Source organism: Homarus americanus, unplaced genomic scaffold (genome assembly GCF_018991925.1).
Source record: "Homarus americanus isolate GMGI-L3 unplaced genomic scaffold, GMGI_Hamer_2.0 scaffold23651, whole genome shotgun sequence".
In the NCBI taxonomy this organism is placed as follows: Eukaryota; Metazoa; Arthropoda; class Malacostraca; order Decapoda; family Nephropidae; genus Homarus; species Homarus americanus.
This window is the reverse complement of record NW_024744190.1, coordinates 277,364-300,959: the sequence shown is the minus strand read 5'-3', so window position 1 is coordinate 300,959 and position 23,596 is coordinate 277,364.

The window sequence follows — 23,596 nt, the reverse complement described above, 5'->3', positions numbered from 1 at the left end:
AATATTACTACAAAATAATTACTATAATAATCTCATGCATACACTCCTCTGACACCTGAGGAATTAGTGGCCCTCCCTAAGCCCTGACCTCTCTCCCTTCTCATCCCTCACCCTTCATCTCTCCCCCTCACCTCTCCCCTCCATGCTCACCGGTAGATACTTCACACGCTCGTGAACTAACTGCCAGAGGCCTAATTTTTGCATAAATAAAATCTTCGCAACAAGTAATGAATTAGTTACTACAATTTATAATCATTATTTAAATTGTTGTCCTTAGTTCAGATAATTACCCTACAATCATCTGTAGCGATCAGAGATTTGACGTCTAGAATAATAGTATAAGTAAGCATTTAATTAAAGGTGTAATATAATGGTCTTATCTTGCCTCTCTCATACCCACAGTGACGTCACAACTAGCGCCATGTGGGTTGGTTACTGTCAGAGTGTATTTATATTTTACAATTATATTCTTGTAAAGTTGTTGAGGAGTTTATGAATCATTTGGAATAATTTATATTTTTGTTAATTTCGGATTTAAAAACATTGGCTCTCATTTAAGTTTTTGTTAAGTCTTGTCATAACAGCTTCTTATGTAGGTCTGGCAGATAATTTAGGACGAACTAAAGTTAATAGTAAATTATATATTGCCCCTTAAACATCTCCAGGGATAAATTACATTAGGTCTTTACATAATGTCATCGCCTATGGGTCTGACCAATATGATGATGATACTGGGAATTGAAAATATAGATCGACTCTAATCATCGCTAATATTAAGTAAACAAACAAAAGCATTGTATTGGTCTGACCCGTAAATAAAGACAACCCAAGGAAAAAAAAAATATATGATGGGTATTGATATAATCTGAACTATTTAACAATGACGGGGTGAGAAACAAGATAGTGAGACCGATTTATAACTGACTAGTGTCTTCCTAACTATGGGAGACAGACTTGAACATTATATTTCAACTAAGAAACAGGAAGTAGTGAAATAAAGAAGAGGATAATAAGAATGAAACGATGATATACGTGTCATGAAGGAAGGAATATAGAGTATAGATGGTAAATTCTAACAAGGGTCAGATCGTATAAGAAACATAGTACAATACAATAGGTAAGGCTTACGTCATATATTACCCCCTCTCACCCCTCCCCCTCACCCCCTCCTCCTCACCCCCTCCCCTCACCCCCTCAACCCCTTCCCAGCACCCCCTCCCCAGCACCGTAACTCAAGTCATTAGTATTTTAGCTTTATAATTTACAAGATATTTATAGCATATGTATATTATGTTTACTTAGTACACTAGATATCATCGTTCTCGAGACGGTAAATAATTGTAAGCTGTATATAGATGTCTATGTTTAGGAGTTATTACTGTCGACCTGAGACTGTAAATCACACTCTGTCTAATTTGAAATCTCTTCATTATGGCGGTGTTGATGTTCTTACCTCGGGCGAAGACAACACTATAAATTAGAAGTTTAGGAAACACCCTGTAATAGGCATCAGTCTCTGGTAAATTGATCCTTGTGACCTGTGAGTAATAGCGATGTGTTTTGCTTCTCTCGTCCTCCACCACCAGCGGCAGTCACCTACGTTAATAAAATACAAATGAAATATTTATATGCAGAGAACGCCCAGGAAAACCCCAGCTATTAACTCCGTCTCTTCCCGGTAACTTATGGCTGGTCGGGTGTGTGTGTGTGTTTATGACCAGCTTATGAACGAGGAGGAAATATTGGGAGTCTGGCGGCGACCATAGAACCAGAGGCTGCTGAGTTTCCCCACTGTCCGCTACTCAACATGTTTGACTTTGTGAGATTTGATCTTAATTGCAACTGACGCCTGAAGCTTTGGAAACATTCTGATGAACACGTCGAGAATAGTAAAACTCGCAGATATAATCAGAACAGGTCTTAAGGGATATTTTATCACTAAATGCGAAGATTATAGGCGCTTAAAACTTGATATGATTCATCTTAATGGCATCAGTTTGTAGGGTAAGTATCCCTTAGGCTTATTCTGCTCATAGGAGTGAAGTGTGCGCAGGTTGAGTGTGTTTGTAACGCCCTCTTAAATCTACACATCTGTCTGCTCGGAGTGTATGCATGTATATATATCCCAGAACATTATTCCATTAATGCAGGCCAACAAAAAAATATAAATATCCCAACACTCTCTCCTCTACACCTCCCTGTCCTCCACATAAGCTCCTTGAGATGCCCCTCACCGTGACTCACTGGATTATGTACCCGCTTCTAGTTCAGTGAGGGTAAGTACCGTTGTGCCCGGCCTCTGTCTGGGTGGGTGACCTTCCGGGGAAAAAGCCAACCGCTACACAAGATGTTTATCAGGGATCTCTGGTGGACCTACAGCATGGTGTTGATTATGACCGGAAGAATAATGGATCTCATTAAGTTGAATTAAAAGTTAAGAAAAAACAATATAAACAGAAATACCCTAGACACTCCCTGGGACAAGACCTTCCCGATGAGTTATAGTTGACATGTGTTAACTTAAGTAATAGTTAAGGCTCTTTACCACAAACAGTCATATAGATACTGAGGTGGTGCTGAGTTGTCTGCTGAGTGTTTGACAGAAAAAAAGTAATTAATTCTGGTTTCTATGGATAATTCAGACATCACTGTTTACTGAAGGCTTCTAACATATATTATTTAACTATTCCTGTCGTGGTAAATACTTAATAAATCTCTTTAAATCAGGAGTATAACAGTAAATAAATTATTCCTCAGTTAAAGAATCAATGGCCCATTTATAGTAATTAGGTAAATCAAAGGCTTTTATATTTAAACATGTCCTTGGGTAATTTTAAGTGGGATATTTCTTTTATATACAAACATCTTAACCCTTATCTTTCTTTCTGCATAATATGGTAAAATACACAAACAAACAGATGAATGGAGTCGACAATTTCACTTATCTTAAAACAATAATAATTCCCGAAATACTTAAAAGCATCAAGGTTGTAAAAGATAATTTCTCTCATAAAGATAAAGAATAATACATTAAAAGAATAATAAAACTTAGATCATCAAAACACAACAGATATAACATAATTATTTGAGTATATAAGACACAGAAAACGACAATAGGGAAAAGATGCAAATGTTTGAAAAAAAAAAATCTTTCCTGTACGACATAAACATCAAGGCCAATATCATACAGAATCTAGAACAGTGAGATAATAAAGACGTGAAGGATGGTAAGAGATAATAAAGACGTGAAGGATGGTAATAGAAAATGATACTAAAATAACTCGTAATAACAGCATAAAAAAATGTGAAAGGGACATAAAAAAAAAAAGAGCAGACGAGATAATGGACAACTAGAAAGACATTGAACAGCGATAGACGATAACGACATTGAGAACGAGGGAGATAACGAGAGGTGATAAAGAATAGAGAGAAGGTTTCAAGTGGCCCCAGTAAGAGACCCGGACATGGCCTCACCTTCAACTGTGACTGGACACGGGAGGCCTTGCACCTGTGTGTGTGTGTGGGGGGGTGGGGGGGGGGAGTGAATTATGATATATCACAGGAAGTTCCATTAGTCGACTGATCAAATAAACTCAAGTCCTTATTGGCCCAAACGAGACGAAACGAGACCACACTACACCACACCAAACCAAACCAAACCAACTAAACATAATCTGACAACCATAATTGGTGGCCTCAGTTCTAATGTTTTGATTAAATAGGAAACTAATAGGACTTGGGCCCATTTTGAAGTACAACCACATCATAATAAGTAATACCTATATATACATAGAAATAAATATGTACCTAAATTGAAGTCTTTGATCTATAAATACGTAATACTGTCGAGGTAGAATATAGTTACTTTATCAACACAGTAATATTCCAGTAAGTATTAGTTTTACGTACAGAATAACTCAAACCTAACCCAACCTAACCTAACCTAACCCAAGTGACATATTACACAGTACAATAAACTGAAGTCTAAAAGATGTATTAGACACAAGAAATAATATCTTTTATTTTGTTTACAAGTTCAGGTGTATATAGTTGAAAGCAAGGAGTCACCTGGGGTCACTGACTTAATGGTAGACGGGATATATAACAGAGGAGGGAAATAGAGATAAAAGTGACTGATTTAAATGGCATAATATAGCTGAGAGAGAGAGAGAGAGAGAGAGAGAGAGAGAGAGAGAGAGAGAGAGAGAGATAAGAATGTAACTGTGGTGGGAAGACACAAATATGCATGAATTACACCTGTGAGGGTTGCAACGCAGGATCTATAAACATAATCAAATAAGACTTGTTGGCAGCTGGAATCACAACGTTTATGAAGGTAGTCACTGGCCGAGGGAGAGTGTACAAGCCGACAACATGAGAACTTGAGAGATAGTGATCTAGATGGTCCACGCCCCGAGCACTGTGAGATGCGAGGAATGATAGCCAGTGTAGAGGGAAAAATCGACAAATAGTGTACAGTTAAGAAAACAAGAGAGGAAAGTATAGCGTGCGTGTGTGTGTGTGTGTGTGTGTGTGTGTGAGGCACATCTGGGATGGAAGAGAAGGGATCAGTAGTGTAAGAGAAAATAATAATAATAATAATAATAATAATAATAATAATAATAATAATAATAATAATAATACCTTCACATATTGTTAATTTTGTATTTCTCTGTATTTGGCAGCGTTAATCACCATTTTTATCACTAATGCAAGACACCTCACAATTCTTCTAATTCACCTTATCAAAATTTCTTCTTTTTGCGTAAATTGAATTATTCATTTACTTACGCGTTTGGCATGTATTTTTCTGATTTTATTTTTTTTAGTTTCCTTCATGTTGGCAGAATAATGGTCAGTTTATACAAGACTTAATATAATTATTGATAAGTCAATAAGTTAGGCAAAGTAGAAGATCATGTAACAACAAAATTAAATGATAAATTAAAATAACAAGAAAATTAGACAGAAAAAACTCGGGACTACAGAATAGACACCGGGGAGACCAAGTCCTTCACAGCCACACACAGACAAGCAACAGACACTGGGAACTACTATTAACAGACACACTAACACACACACACACACACACACACACACACACACACACAACAGACACTAGGAGTTACTATCAACAGACACACACACAGACAAGCAACAGACACTGGGAACTACTATTAACAGACACACTAGCACACACACAAACACAACAGACACTAGGAGTTACTATCAACAGACACACTACACACACACACACACACACACACACACACACACACAACAGACACTAGGAGTTACTATCAAGAGACACACACAAACACAACAGACACTAGGAGTTACTATCAAGAGACACACACAAACACAACAGACACTAGGAGTTACTATCAACAGACACACTAACACACACACACACACACACACACACACACACACACACACACACACAACAGACACTAGGAGTTACTATCAACAGACACACTACACACACACACACACACACACACACACACACACAACAGACACTAGGAGTTACTATCAACAGACACACTACACACACACACACACACACACACACACACACACAACAGACACTAGGAGTTACTATCAACAGACACACTAACACACACACACACACACACACACACACACACACAACAGACACTAGGAGTTACTATCAACAGACACACTACACACACACACACACACACACACACACACACACAACAGACACTAGGAGTTACTATCAACAGACACACACACACACACACACACACACACACACACACACACACACAACAGACACTAGGAGTTACTATCAAGAGACACACACACAAACACAACAGACACTAGGAGTTACTATCAAGAGACACACTCACACAGACCCAACAGATAACCACGTAACTACTCTAACAAACAGGTATAACATGGGTATAGGTCAGTTGCAGTGTCCCTTTAGAGGTCATCCTGTCGTGTGTCCCTCCCTCCCTCTAGTGCATTATTGAGTACAAGAAAACAACACCCTGAAGGCTCGTGTGTACTGACTAACCCTGAAGACTCGAGGTGTTTTATATGAGTCACCCTGAAGGCTCGTGTGTACTGACTAACCCTGAAGACTCGAGGTGTTTTATATGAGTCACCCTGAAGGCTCGTGTGTACTGACTAACCCTGAAGACTCGAGGTGTTTTATATGAGTCACCCTGAAGGCTCGTGTGTACTGACTAACCCTGAAGACTCGAGGTGTTTTATATGAGTCACCCTGAAGGCTCGTGTGTACTGACTAACCCTGAAGACTCGAGGTGTTTTATATGAGTCACCCTGAAGGCTCGTGTGTACTGACTAACCCTGAAGACTCGAGGTGTTTTATATGAGTCACCCTGAAGGCTCGTGTGTACTGACTAACCCTCAAGACTCGAGGTGTTTTATATGAGTCACCCTGAAGGCTCGTGTGTACTGACTAACCCTCAAGACTCGAGGTGTTTTATATGAGTGTATTATTATATTTATAGATATCCTTAACGATAGCCTTACCTCAAGTTCATTTTCAAAGTGTGATACCATTATGAGTTTCTTTGCTGGGGTTTGTTTGATGCTCAGGGAATGACGCACATACAGTATTATGGTCAAGGAGTGACACAGTACAATGATCAAGGAATGTTACACTTAGTATAATGGTCAAGGAGTGACACACTTAGTATAATGGTCAAGGAGTGACATACACTTAGTATAATGCTCAAAGAGTAACACACACTTAGTATAATGCTCAAGGAGTGACATACACTTAGTATAATGGTCAAGGAGTGACACAAACTTAGTATAATGGTCAAGGAGTGACACAGTATAATGGTCGAGTGACACAGTACAATGATCAAGGAATGTCACACTTAGTATAATGGTCAAGGAGTGACATACACTTAGTATAATGCTCAAAGAGTAACATACACTTAGTATAATGCTCAAAGAGTAACACACACTTAGTATGATGCTCAAGGAGTGACATACACTTAGTATAATGGTCAAGGAGTGACACACTTAGTATAATGCTCAAGGAGTGACATACACTTAGTATAATGCTCAAAGAGTAACACACACTTAGTATGATGCTCAAGGAGTGACACAAACTTAGTATAATGGTCAAGGAGTGACACACTTAGTATAATGGTCAAGGAGTGACATACACTTAGTATAATGCTCAAAGAGTAACACACACTTAGTATGATGCTCAAGGAGTGACATACACTTAGTATAATGGTCAAGGAGTGACACACTTAGTATAATGGTCAAGGAGTGACATACACTTAGTATAATGCTCAAAGAGTAACACACACTTAGTATGATGCTCAAGGAGTGACACAAACTTAGTATAATGGTCAAGGAGTGACACACTTAGTATAATGCTCAAGGAGTGACACAAACTTAGTATAATGGTCAAGGAGTGACATACACTTAGTATTATGGCCAAGGAGTGACACAAACTTAGTATAATGCTCAAGGAGTGACATACATTTAGTATAATGGTCAAGGAGTGACACACACTTAGTATAATGATCAAGACGTAACATACACTTAGTATAATGGTCAAGGAGTGACACATACTTATTATAACAATCACGGCACAAATTAAACTTTAGTAGATTGAGTGTGACTGAAGACCGAGTCGAATATCACCTGTAAGAATAACATGTTATATTGGATCACCTGAAGATTACGTACACCTTAACACTATTTCGGTTAGGTTAGGTTAGGTTGGGTTAGGATAGGTTGTTTAATTATCAGGTGAAATAAACTGGGATGCCTAATTTTCAGGTATTCCTTTTTATCCGTATCCAATTTCGTGTAAATTTTGGTACACAAAGACCGACAAAAATATAATGATTGTAAAAATAAATCTCACTTGTGTTCTTGAATTCCACTGAACTTATTATAATAATTACAATTATATTATTAATAAACTATTATTTCCATAACCTATAATAATTCTTGTTGATTATGTAGTCCATCTTCAAATACTTTAAACAAAAAGACCATCTCTTCCGATATATATAATAAATACGTAATTATACACATTGAATATATCTACATAAATTAAATTAAAATCCGAGACATTTTATTTTTTATTTTTCTAGTTAAACTGTCCAGTAACTTCCATGGGCACTATGGTTGTCAATAACACAGGATTAAACCCGTCTTGTTTTTATTTCCATGATTTAAAGTCAGTCCACCAATTTACAAAAATACTGAGATCATATACAAGTTAATGTATATCTATTTTTTTTATTATTATTCAAACAGTTACTTTAAGATTATTTGGCCTTGCTCTCGTTGGGTTTTTTTTATCTAAATTTATTATAAAGTTCAATCAACAGTGTGCATGACTTGGTTTAAAAGAAGTCAGCTAGCATGTGTGTGTGTGTGTGTGTGTGTGTGTGTGTGTGTGTGTGTGTGTGTGTGTGTGTGGACTACAAGGCAGAACCATATTACTTCATTAGTAGTTAATTTTTTCCCCTCTTTACTTTGTATTTCCTTTTTGTAAGAAGTGTGAGAGAAGTTCTACAGGGCGAGTGAAAGCAAGAGTGAGATCAAGGAAAGAAAGGAAACTCGGGCACCTGATCGAAGGAATTAAAAACAAAAATGGAAAAGTATGAATGTATGAGGGAAGATAGATTCTGTGTCCCTTCCCTCCTCCTCCTCCTTAGTTTCAGACATCCTACAATATAGCATGAGCTTACTATATTAGAACTGACTGACTGACTGACTGACTGACTGACTGACTAAATTCAATCCATACACTAGCTCTGTTAATGACATACACATCAGGGTACGAGTGCATTATACTTGCTCCTGGGTACACCTGATATATTTCACATCATTTGTTGTTAAAATTACTAACTGCTTAGGTGAATGAGGCCACAAACGAATACAGACATAAACATGTAGTAAGATATCAACATACTATCTCCTTCATCTCCTCCTTCGTTATCGAGTTCTGCCCGCACCATCATACATTATATCACAAGACAAAATATTACCACAAACGTCTTCATCTGAGGTACATCAATCAAGTTATATCACCACTGGATCCTCTTGTTTATAATACCTAGCTTAAGGGAGACATCAATGACGAGGGTATGAATGATTTTTTATTTATTTTTTTGTCTAAGATGGATAAGATAAACAGTGTATAGGATTCTAAGACACTGAGTGAGAAGTTAACCTAATAAATGGATAAGAACATAATGACAGGTAGTGTCTTAAGGGCTGAAAATTTTTATTGGAACCTCACAAACCAGATGCTGTCATACGTCCACAATTACACACTTACGAGTGTTTCTACGTACAGTACTTCCAGAAAATAATGTACCCCGATATGGCGAAAATATACTTCAAGATTAAAATCCTATAAAAAAAATTGTCCAAGTTTATTTTTCTCCACTTATCGTCTTCAGCTTCAAAATCATCTCAAGAGATTTTACGTCATATGTCAGAGTGAAGATATGAAGGCTATTTATAAATAATGTTACCGATGTTAATATTTTATACCATGGGTGAAAAATATATTCTTAACAGCATAAAAAAAATGATAGGATTACCAATAAATATTTCAATACAATTAACAAATACACTTATATTATTTTAATGGAGGGTAAATGTGTGTGTTTCATTAAATAACTACGGTGTTCTTTAATATACTGCTCCTATTACCATATATACAGACATACTCTACACACACACCATTGTTCAACATAACTGATCAATAATATTTCGACACCAGTTACACGTGTTCACCTGTACAGCATAAACGAATCATGCCCCGGAGGATAATTACAGCCAGGTAACCTATCCATCCAGGTGTAACTAATTGGAAGCGAATATATTAACCTGTAATTACAACTTTCCAATGAGGTTCTCCTATGACCGATTACCAGGTGAGCGTGTTGATCAAGGCAGAGGAGACGTCGTATTAATCTAAGATGATAACCCTATAGTGGCACTGAGGGTGTCTGACACGAACTCTTCATCCCGGATCAAGACGGATTAATTGGTTCATTGTGTGGTAGTGGCGGTCATTGACAGGAAGGGGTCAAAGGTGAGGCTGGTGGGACTCTCTGGGTAGTGCCGGACTCACAACACCTGGGACAGTTTTATGTTGTTTATAAAAACTGTGAAGTGCGAAGTATAATCCCTACAGGAAAAAGTTCGTGTTTTATGTTTAAGTATAAGTAGTGTTTAAGTATAAGCTGCACCCTAATCCCACAGGGAACACCCGAGCTTTGTGAAGCTGATGTTTTATGACCAGGAGAGTTTTAATGTTTGCTCACCCTGTGAGAGCGAGGATAGACCAAGAGTGTTTAAGCTTCACCCTAATGAAGACCAGGAGAGTTTTATGTTTAAGCTTCACCCTAATGACGACCAGGAGAGTTTTGTGTTTAAGCTGCACCCTAATGACGACCAGGAGAGTTTTATGTTTAAGCTTTACCCTAATGACGACCAAGAGAGTTTTGTGTTTAAGCTGCACCCTAATGACGACCAGGAGAGTTTCGTGTTTGGTATACAGTATATATTTGTAGTGATGTCTTTAAGTAGGACTCGTCTGATTAAGCCTTAAAACACAATGAACTGTTTTGTGAGGTAAAAATTATCTGGTGTTTTCATTGGTATAATTCCGTAGATGTTAGAGCATCTTTAAGCCAATTAAGTAAGGTAATAGTTAAGTTTAGTTAGTATAATTAAGTTAGAACAGGTGATATTTACCCATAATTTATATAAGCTTTATCCACATGATCTCCCTTAAACACAATAATTATTACAATGAGGCAGTCAACTCCTTTATACATAAAATGATTATTATATATTCTTAAGTAATATACAAATACAAAATAATACAGTACTTCGAACACAATCATCTGAGTCATGTTAAGCGTGATAAGTTCGACGTAACTTTCACTAGCGGAAAAAAATGACAGGCAATATATGAAAATAGATTGAAAGTTGAATAAATCATATGACGGCCGGCTATGACAGGGTAGACAAGAGCCTTTGTACACACCACCTGTGCAGTAAGACCAACTTAATCACCATCCACCACCTTGTCTTATATATCACTGATGAGCCAGGCAGTATACAAGCCATTAATTAATCTATATTATATTGAGATCTACTTTGTTCGGCTCGTAGATAAAAAAAAAAAATATATATATATATATATATATATATATATATATATATATATATATATATATATATATATATATATATATATATAAACTTTGTTATCTTATCGAGGATCTATCGTCTAATGTGCACTCTCCCTCTTGTTCCTTCAAGCGAAACCATCCCTTAGCGTATCAACATATAACAGCGTGGTGTCAGTGAAGGCAAAGTTTTGATGCGTTAATCCAACACAAGAGTCTATGTCGCTCGGGGTGGATATTTAACATCAGTGTGTGCTGAAGAAAATGGTCGGAGAGAGAGAGAGAGAGAGAGAGAGAGAGAGAGAGAGAGAGAGCATCTTCATTATCAAGACAAACTCAACTCAATCACTAGAACAAAATATCAACATGAGTCTTACAAACGCCACAGAGAAATCATGTTAGACAAGACACCCCTCTAAAAGAAAGAGAGAAGAACGCCAGTATCCCGTTTTCTTTCACTGTGAGAGCTTCCCCGCTTTCTTTAACCATTATATAACACTGAAGTAGTCAGGGATTTTATAAAGGGTTCAATATGGTTCTGTAACAGGTTCCGGTGAGCTTTTAAACGGGTTCTGAATACATTGTGCATCATTGTTCAGAAGGTGGTGTCAGGTGGAAACAAGATGGCTGGAGGAAATTGTTATAGTGAACAAGGTGTGATCTGGAGAAACACTACAAGGTGTTCTACAAAGGCCATTAAAGATGTTCTTAAGAGGTCTGGGAGATGTTCTACAGCGAGACCAGCACCAAACTTATCGGTAAACTCTACAGGTATGGAACGACTATCACCTGAGGACACCTGAATAAATCCTTTTTATATAAGAAAACATTTATTACAGATGATGATAATTGGATTTACTGGGACACTGTATACATTTAACAAAATATCAGGTTTATTTTTAATCAAAAGTGAAAACCTTGAATGCTCCAAAACTAAATTATAATATTCATAAAATTTCTTGATATTTTTTTCTATCTTGATGTTGTGAGTTCATTACTCTCTCTCTCTCTCTCTCTCAATATTCCTTAAAATACTTACCCAAAATGGACCCTAGATTTCGGGATATATGTGTCTCCCTGATAACCCAACAAACTGGATATATTGACCCTTAAAACTGTTGTGTTACTTGGTGCAGCTGGACATTCTGGGGACGTTCCTTATGACCAACATTCAAACAGCTCAAAGACGTTTACTGTTAAGGAGGACTTTTTAGTGAGGGTTAGGTTAGGTTAGGGTTAAGTTAGGTTAGGTGTAGAGTTATATGTGAAAATTTCATTATGTGAGTTTTATGATTTTATGGTAAGGTGGTGGTACTCGTGACGTGTTTATCTACAGTAACTCGAGACACCAAGGATGGCACAGAACAGCCTCGAACATGAACACCTGATAACCCACCTGTTTATTTTTTTGTTTATTGGTTTTAAGAGAACGGGCGAGTAAGCTAACAAAATACTTTCCCACAACATTTATAGCTGAAGTTTATTGGTTTGGAGCTTTCTCGTGTGAGTGTGTGTGTGTGTGTGTGTGTGTGTGTGCGTGTGTGTGCGTAAATCGTATCACTGACAAAATTCAGTTCAGGCAATTTCTATAATAAAGTATATTTCAGAGTTGTCAAACACGAGAAACTGTTATACTGACTGATATAAAATTTTGCGGAAGGGGGTAATGGGTCTTGATGGCCGTCAAACGAGTGAAAGAAATTCCAGAATTAGCATTTTTTTAATTTATTTTTTGCTTCAGAAACCGTTCAGAATTTCAGTAATATAAATAATAATCTACTTCAACAAGTTTGGTAGCCTTGTACTGGATAAGATATCACAAACCCATATCAACGTTGAGAAATAATATGTAGTTTCGGGAAAGATCTAACCTAACCTAACCTAACCTAACCTAACCTAACCTAACCTAATCTTATATAAACACATAATATATCATCCTCACTCCTTTCACGTCTACGCCACCATCCAACGACACTGTTAGGTCGAGCAGGTCCTGTCGACAGCCCCCTGATTCCTACCTCAGATCTCTTGGCGTGGTCGTAGTGACAATCAGATACTTTCATCCCCCATGTCGGTCACAAGCATCAGATCATAGCTTATGTTCCCTTTATCTTATCAACTGACTTTCACAGCTGAATGGTGAGGCGATGAAAACCTGCCGAGGTAGTTATCTGCACTTGCAATGGCGATTCTGAATGTCGAAAACTTACTGAGGTGAACTGAATGACGAGAACCTTATTGGAGGATGATTTTGAAAGTTAAAATTAAATTATACCGAGTTGATCAGAATGTTCAAATGTTAAAAAAAGTTAGTTAATCGAAGTGATATTGAATGTTGAAAAGAGTAACTAAGGAAATTTTTTCGTTTTTCTTGAGGATAACACCCAACAAGATACTAAGCTTAGGATACCGTTAAAGGGGCATTTTATCAGTGGTTGTAAATATCTACAGAGTCATATACGATGGAAACAACAGATCATGATGAAGGCCAGCCAAGGTTTTACTCCAATGAGAACAGGGTCTTTGGCTGTAGTCCTCTTTAAGAATTTACCTCAAGACTTTTCAGCAGTGATCTTGTTTGTATCATGTCTACACCAGCAGTTAGAGTGACCTAGTTTTCAAGTTTTTTTTTTCTAACTAATATCAAGTTTGTATTATCTCTCTGAACACTTCACCAGTAAAGAAAAGAAAAAAAAATCTATAATAGAACCCGTCTACACAATACAAGAATCCCATTTAATCTCCAACGTCTACACACACTGTCACAGTACACAGTAGACTTCGTGTCAACATTCAGGCCAGTTCTTCAATCCAACATAGCTACAGTGTTATCATCCACATTGGACACTTCGCTATCACACAACGGAACAACTTCGGCCTTTACCCCCAAAAAATCTTAATTAACTTCAAAGATGGGCATGAACCCAGATAGCCTAAGTTGGGATCAGGAGAATGAAGGCTGATTTAACACACACACACACACACACACCTGTAGGAGGGGTCCAGGTTTACAGTGCAGGTTTTCGTATCAGCTAATGTACGTATCACCTGGGATTTATATCAGGTCTTCGATGGTCATATCAGCTGACGTCAATACTTCCTGGTTGCTGTTACCCGCTAATATGTCTCAAGACTAGTTTGGACGAATTTCTTACTCGAATATTTCAACAAGGAGACACAAATAAACTAGAAGCTAATCTGAGGCGCATGCGCAATATTATATTTCCTCTTGAAAGTCTATTTCTCTTCACAGGCACTAAACTAATGCCTTTAGATGTACACGCAACTCTCTTAATAGTATATAGCAAAAATACAATTGGTTATTATCGGTTAGATTTTCTGCAGGTGAATTTCTTTGTAGGATAATGTTTGTTACATTCCTATCAGTAATTGCTTTTTGGGTTGCGTCCTCACCCAGGCTTTCCTCTCTGAAGTCAGTGCATTAAGTGTCTGTTTTCTTTAACGACATCTGAACCAAGTAACGGGCTGCGAGTTTAGCAGAACAAGACAACCCTCCATTAAATCAATTGTATATAATCATGACTTGGACTCAAAGCAGTGATTACGAAGTGGGTTGGAAACTTCCCATTAGACACACTCTGGTCTTATTTTCAGATACATTAAAATTGTTTTATACAAGTTTGAGAGCAAGCAAGGGAAAAAATATTCTTTATCGTTTATTGCAGGTGACTTGCCTAATGGATTAGATTTAATGTTTTGCCCTCTAAGATATTCCTGTGTTTCTTAGAACTGGACATTACTGAGTTTGTGTTGGCACTTAATTACGTTGGTCCTGGAAGTTATTTATCTATATATTTCTAAGAACTGGTCATTATTACACTTACGATAATTGCTGAAATTATGTATGAATTTGTAGATTGTCAATAATAAACCTCTTCAATATTCGTTCGATTTTATGCCAATTTGATTAATTTATCTTAGTCCTTGTACGTACAGAAATAAAGATATGAAAAAAAAATTCTAAATATTAAAAAAAAATTGGGCGCGACTGCTGAGTAGATACAATACTCGCCTCCTGTCCTTAAGCTCACTAGTTCGCACCCCTAGTTCTCTCGACTATGAATGGGTACCTAACTTTACAGTTGGCGAAAGTGAATACAGTCGATTGCATTGCCTCCTCATGTACCGAGAAAGGATAAGACTGCCTGAAATAGACCGCTAGGCCTATGAGACCAACATTCATGTACAAAATAGAAATATGATCAGATTAATGATATCATAAATCTTTTGAAATTTTAAACGATAAATAAGATAACTCAAAAGGATTACGTCATATTATATTTGATATCAAGATTCTAGAACAAGTTTACAAGGAAAGTCAATAATAGTCTTCTAGATTGTAAATTAATAGACAAATAGGAAAGAAAAACACAACACAACATAGAATACATTACCAGGAAGAGAAGAAGATAAATCAGGGTTTAATAAAAAAATAATAAAAGTATGAGACTAATAGAAAAAAGGATCAATCGTAATAAAAAGGATTTATAAACAGATGAAAAAGAGAAAACTTGTAAGAATAGAAGAAGAAATATAAGAAAGATCAATAATAAACACCATAAATCATAAGACAATAATAAAAACAAATAATTGAACAAAAGATGAGAATGATGAAAAAAGAGAGAGAAATTAGATTAAGGAAAACACGAGGAACGAAATTAATAAGTTAAGAAGATGAACAAGAAATGTATTTAGTATAAAAATTATAAAAATAAGAGAATAACAGAAAGGAGGAGGAGGAGAGGAGAGGAGAAAGAAAATAAGAAAGAAAAAAAAATGAGTAATACGGATGAAAGAAATCAGTCAACTAATTCAACGCAGGCAGAAGGTCTATCAACGCAACAGGAACGCCCCGTCACTTGGCGTTGAATCTCTATAACACACTACTACTGTAACTAGTAAACGAATCCACTATAATCCAAAATAAAAACCAACAAACAATAATTGAACAAATCAGTATACACTATAATTTTACGATCCAAAACCGAAATACATAAAACATCTTATTTCGGATCATTGAGTGAATAAAAATTAAATCTCTTACAAATACGTTCTCCAAAAAAACATATATTAAATAACCCAATACAAAATTATTCTCGTATATCTATAATTATCATCTAATAAAAATGCAAACTTTCAGCCCAGTCTATTGATTACTTAGGGCTGATTATTCAAATGGGACAGATGATTATAAAGGTTTACAATGATTTACCTTCAGAAGATTAGGACAGTCTTGTAATAAATCGTATGTAAGTATAGTAAGGTTATATATATACGTGGACTACATATTATGTGTGAGGAATATGTAGATATTTTATTTTAGTGGAATTATATTTTTAAAAAGAGGGGATTAAATGATTTTAATAAATGGACGAATGAGTGGAAGGATAGGTGAATGGACGGATAGGTGAATGGACGGATAGGTAAATGGACGGACGAATAAATAGACGAATCAACGGACAGACTAACAGACAATTATAAACAAAACACCACTAAGAGTAATAAAAACAAAAGAACAATCCCTTCAAGGGTTCTCAGTAGACAAAAACAAAACACCATCACAAAGTCAACACCCAATAAACACAATGTAAGCAAATCAAGAAAACTTATAAAGGAAAACTATGAATAAAAGAAAGAAAAGTGACCATCAGTGGTAATAGGACGTAATAAAAGAAACTCCTCAGCGGCCACCCATGGTATTGAGATAGGCGGCAGTAAACATGTTGTGATCTCAGCTGACCAGAGAACGATAACAAAACCTGTTGGATATCAGGAAGGAGAGGGAGGAGGGGGAGAGGGAGGAGGGGGAGAGGGAGGAGGGGAGGAGGGGAGAGGAGGAGGAGAGGAAGAGGAGGAGGAGGGAAGAGGAGGAGGAGGGAAGAGGAGGAAGGAGGGAAGAGGAGGAAGGAGGGAGAAGAGGGGAGTTGACTTTCCTATCTGGGGGGGAGGGGGCGCAGCGGATCGGAACTCTTCATATATCAAGGCAAGATATACTTTACACCCCCTCTAAACCCACCCTAGCTTGGCAGGTACACCACTACATAGTCTATTTACGAGTTTATATGGAAAAATTATTAAATCTTTTCAGTTCCCAGGTGAAGGAGAGACACTTGGTACAACACTACAGCTTATAATGATTGGCCTCTCTCTACTACTAGTCCTGTTGATGGCCAATACCTTGCTATAAGACTTGGTTTACTGCATAACATGATTTTCATCTGTTTCCTATACTAGCTCTCATTTACCTATAGGATATTATTTTAATCACCTCCTACACTAAGCTTCAACCTCGTACACTAAGCTTCAACCACCTCCTACATTAAGCTTCAACTGCCTCCTACACCAAGCTTCAACCGCCTCCTACACTAAGCTTCAATATCCAACTGTTGCAACACACACTACACTGCCATATCATGCATCAAGCCAATACAGGCTACGCTGCGAACCACCTGTCAAATATTGTTGCAATGTTGAACTATCTGGCACAAACAGGTAGTTAATTTACGACTAACTGTCTTCCTGGTGTGATAGCTCTTTTTCAGTATTATTTTCTTCTTTTTTTCAATAAACATTAGGTAAAAATACTGGCTTTTAGCACCTCCTGTACCCACTTGCCTTCACCCCTCACCCCGACCACATACTTCATGAATAGTGGAGGTTTGTCGTGATATCTGTAACTGTTCTGTCTGTCTGTCTGTGTCTGTGTCTGTCTGCCTGAACTCTCCAACTCTTTTCTTCATTCCTCGACATATTACGATTCTTCTCTTGAGTGACAAACGCATCAAAACTTCTTCTCCTTGTTGGCTGACAGGAGTGAAATCATTTTGGTATCAGTTGGCCATGGAAGACATCGTCGGAATCCTCTGTTTGGGAGATATTTAGGTCACCAACCTCAATTTATACAGACTTGAGAACCATAGATCATTTAAGTTGAAAATCTTATGAGAACTTTAAACTGCCTGCCAGAGAGAACAAAAACTGGACTGAGGTGTACAATACGAGTTTCTTCAAGGTATAATCCCAGGAAACATCGCGTCTTGGGGGTCTCCGTCAGATGTTGAAGGTTGGGTAGCCCAGGTGTGTCAGAATATTTACGCTGAGGCTCTGGGTGTTGGCACGACTCAGCCAACACCTGAATGTTACTTGTTACCATCTCTTGATAATAGATTTTTTTTTTTACTAAGTTTAGTACGTGATCCGTAAATGGATTTTTTTTAAGTCGTTTACCAATTTTTTTTAGGTTGTATTTTCTGTAGTTAATTTACTTACTGATTAACTCACACGTTCTGATAATTAATTTGATTGAATTATAAAGAAAAAAAAAGGGAAAAGATGATATATTTTTGAGAAACTAAATCAAGAGGTAAGAATTCACCTCAGACAGTTACTATCAGTTTGCATAAAAAAAAATAATGAAAATAAGAATATGTTATGGAAAAGGACCATATGTGAACGAATGAGGAAAAAATATTATACTAATTAGACAAAATATTGATTACGTACAACCTATGAAAAAAGTTGACAAAAACACAAACAAACAGACAGATAAAAGACAAGTACTGTATACACTACGTCACACTTACCAGAGAGAGAAAATAATGAGTGACCAATAATCTGACCAAATCGACTTAACTCCGCCCATTTTTGGTGACATTAGCAACCAGCAACCAATCACCTTCCAAGATATACAACGGTCGCTAAAGAGTTGAGCTAATCACCTTAACTGGTCATCATCTGGGTTAGAGCTGATTGGTTAGTGAGTTTTGTCAGTCAGTCAGTCAGTTAACCAGTCAGAAGTGGTATGTATAGGAGCTGTGATATAACTACAATAAGTAAATTATCTTATTACTGAAATTAAAATAATTTCTTTGCGAGTAAATAAATAATTCTTGTCCTGGATATAACACTACTGGAACACCCGCTGGGACGTAATACATATAATAAAGTTGATGTTTTTTTTATGGGGACGCCGATGGTTGTCCCAATTAGTACCTGTTGCTGCCGTCGGCCCTATTAGATTTTAATGGGATATTATTTTTTTTTTAAAGTGGAAGAAGAAGAATGTAAGAACTCCAGCTGCGAAATGACTACACTGAAGAGAAGTGAGACCAACTGGTGTTCAATGTTGTTGTCAAGCCCAGGCACCAAAAAAAATGGACGCAGAAATGTAATATTTTTTTCTTCCCCGCTCTCCTACACCGTCATTGTATTATTCACCAACACAACACTACCTCTCTCGGGGTTCTTCATATGGCTACATTGGATAATTTTCTCTCTGTGTCGTTACATAATTGGACCTTACCAGATGGTTTTCTTTTACAGTTTCTTCCGACATAGAGAACGGACACCGGTCACCAACCTCCTCTGTGTGTGTGTGTGTGTGTGTGTGTGGAGCTTTCTACTCTAGACGACTGGACAGGTATTGGGAGGATTCAGAAAGAGGCCCTTGAGATTAATCCTACAACATGAAACTCGTTCCTTCCTATGGCCCTCATGGTGCTGGGTGGGAAAAAATATATATAATTCTCTGTGATGTTGGAGGCAAAACCAGCCCCCTAGACCCTGAGAGGTGACTTATAACACCGCCGCCGTGTACTGGTGGAGCTGCTGTGTCCGGTGTGTGTGTGTGTATGTATGTGTGTGTGTCCGGTGTGTGTGTTTATGTGTGTGTGTGTCCAGCTGTTAATACGTCCATCTGTCCGTCCAAGATTAAAGTAGCTAAAGAATATAGTGGCTGATGCATTGTTTATATAAAGTACAGTTAAAAGACAATGAATTTAGATGGTGTAAAACAGAAGTAAAGATCAAATAGCTATTAAATATATTGACTGGGTTTAAGTACAGGGTGTGTCGGAAAAATGTATACACAGTGCCTTACATAGCTTCGTGATTATTGCGAGAATAATGTGTGATACAACAGAAACATTGTTATAATACAATCGCTCACATGATAATTACGGGAATCTGTAAGGCAGTGTGTATACATTTTCTGACACATCCTTTATATGTATTCCATGTTATGTATATTTATGTACGCGAGGGAGCAGCTGTTTATATCCGAGTTACACTTCCAGTCTTTTAATAAATATTGTTGACACCAAGGTTTCACGAACGAGCCCTATACAAACTTACTCTCGTGACTGACTTGCTGTAGGAGCCTTTCGTTTGACTATTTTGTATTGATCTCATTTATCTATAAATTCATTAATAACATTCTTTTACACCTCCTGTTTCATGCAGCTTATAAAAACAACGCCAGACGCTTTAATTACAACCTGTACGGTCTCATCCCTGGAGTACAGGAGAACCCAAGAACTGGTCGCTCCTGGAAAAAAAAATCTAGAACGAAAATCTTCAATCTTTCAGGACAGGACACTCGTGCTTTACCTAACCTAACCTAACCTAACCTAGCCTAGCCTAAAAACTCATAATAATAACAACAATATTCCCATAATGTAACAAAAATATTCCCACACAAGAAAAAAAAGCAAAAAAAAAAAAAAAATCCAAACGCCTCAAGCACACATAACTTGTCGAGGGTTTAAAAGAATTTGAGAAATAATAAAAGCCCACTTATGTTGTCTCGCGATCACAGCTTCCACCGAGTTTGTTGTAACTTGGTCAGCATAACGCTTCATCCATCATGGGCTCTCTGACACCCTTGGTCATTAGTGTAAGTTGGGGAGCGATTTCTAGTAGCGTGGGAATCCTAAATAGCATTATAATTTTAAGACTTATTAAAATACCTGCCACCTTTACCCGAGTTAAGTGTAATTACCTGTTTAATATATTATTATTATTATTATGATTTATGAGTTGGGAGGGGATGGTGGGGAGGATGTTTAGAGGGGATGGTGGGGAGGATGTTTAGAGGGGATGGTGGGGAGGATGTTTAGAGGGGATGGTGGGGAGGATGTTTAGAGGGGATGGTGGGGAGGATGTTTAGAGGAGATGGTGGGGAGGATGTTTAGAGGGGATGGTGGGGAGGATGTTTAGAGGGGATGGTGGGGAGGATGTTTAGAGGAGATGGTGGGGAGGATGTTTAGAGGAGATGGTGGGGAGGATGCTTAGATAAACACAATGTAAAAATATAGTGATAAATGGTGACTGGTTAAACGGGCCCCAAATGAGCCTTAATCCTAATAGACACAAATTTTAATCAATACATCAGGTTAAGTAGGGGGCCTATTAAGTCAGGGGCCCAATGGATCTTCAACCATAACAAACTGAATTAAACAAACCCAAAAACTATATTAAAATAATCTAACCTATAATCCCCCAAAGGTAACAACCACATGGCGATGGTGGACACACGTGTCGGCAGAGAGATACTGAACTGTTTACCATTTGTTCCGGCCTTCGCGCTTCTTCCACTAATTACTGTGATTCATGTCGGGGAGGTTGGTGGTGAGGCTCCTGAAGGGTTGACCAGCCATCCGTGATCTGTTGTGTGTAGAAGGTAAGGCTGTGTATGATGGTACAGCGGTGGACATTAAGAACTCGACAGGAAGGGAGTGTAGTCTGCCTCACAATTAAAATACAATAATCAATTTGTGGTGTGGAAAAAAAAATCGCAGACTTTTAATCGTCATCTCTATGTAATGTTGGCAAGTATCCACCTCTCCCCTTCCTTTCTTCCCTCCTCCTCTCTTTCTCTCTTCCTCCCTCCCTGCTAAATTATTTTTGTCTTCAACTGTACATTCCTGCCCTATACCTAAATGATCATAATAATAATGAGACTAATGATAATAAATTTAATAATAAAAATAATGATAGGAATAAAATAAAATATAATAATAATAATAATAATAATAATAATAATAATAATAATAATAATAATAATAATAATAATAATAATAATAATAATAATAATAATAATAATAATAATAATAATAATAATAATAAACAGGCCTAAAAACAAGTAAAGTTCGTTTCAACATCATTATAGACCTATGTTCTTCATCTTTCTTAGTATCTAAACACGTAAAATCCCTTAATTCACAAATTCCCTACCCCCCTCCAAAAAAAAAAAAAAATCAAGTAACACACAGGGAAGTAGGAAAATTTCAGGTCAGTCCATTATTCTTGTGTTTATGTCTTATGTCTTAATAATTATCGTGTTCTTGTTATTCTTGTTCTTTCCCTCACATCACCTTGTCGACACCTGAGTTTGTAATCGCGGAAGGTCGACAAAAACATCACAGGTAGGAAGGCTAACATGGAGTAATAAGCGCACTAAACTCTGTCAAACCCAGGTAGCACCAGAGAAAGACAGAGAAACAGTGGAAGATACTAGCAGAGAAGGGGAGATAAGGTCTAGAGAGACAGAGAGATAGGACAGGGAAGACGTATGGAAACAGAGATAGAGGTACACAAACAAGAGAAAGACAGAGATTGGGATTAGAAAGATAAAGATACCGGGAGAAAAGTATGCTTGACAGAGACATCTCGATGGAAAATAAAACAAATAAAGAAAGACAGAGTGACAGGACATAAGGACAGACACAGACAGACAGAGTAGAGCAGATATAAAACGGACAGACAGATAGACAGATGTAGAGAAGGACATTTGAACGGTCAGTGAATCGTTGTAAATGTCACCGAATGATTCACTCCAAGAGAAGCTACTTATTAGCTGAGGAGAGACTTTAACGTTGATCAAAATCAGACGTAAACATAAAACCATACTTCTCATCTCTGCTTATCTTTTTTTCTATCCTTCTCCTTCTTGCTTAATCTCTATTTTTCTTTTATTATTTTTCGTTTCTGTCTTATATTTCTATCGCTTTCAATCTCTACCACCCTTCAACACCAACCTTCAATCATGATTTGAGTCTACATTTTCTGTCTTTATTTCAGCTTTTTCTCTCCTTCATCATCATTGATTCTGGTTCACTTTTCAGATCCCTCATCCACCAGTACACTTTAATACGAACGCATCATTAGTGATACAATTCTTTCAAATCCCTTGTTATTCAACAACCAGTAATCAGCGACTTAATCCAGTCTATTTTAACCGTTTTTTACAGCAGTTAGGTGATCTGTCCCTACTATGCAGTCATATATTGTAAATTTCTGTTAGGATCTAGTAGTTATTATTGTTGTAAGTCAGGTTATGTTGTTCAGAGCTTACGGCTGAAGTTGTTTTATGGGTTGTGATGACATGTAGACATCGCTTCTACCCTCCCTCCCTCCCTACTCCCCATGAAGCTGGAAAGTTCACCCTGATGATTCAATTTTATAGCGTGTTAACCACAATCTTGCCCATCCCAATATCGACAACCTTACGTGATCTAACCTGCTTAACTTAATATTATAGCCAAAACCCAACCTAAATATGCCCTACTAACTCTAACTCAAATATGCTCTGGCTGGCCTAACCTGAA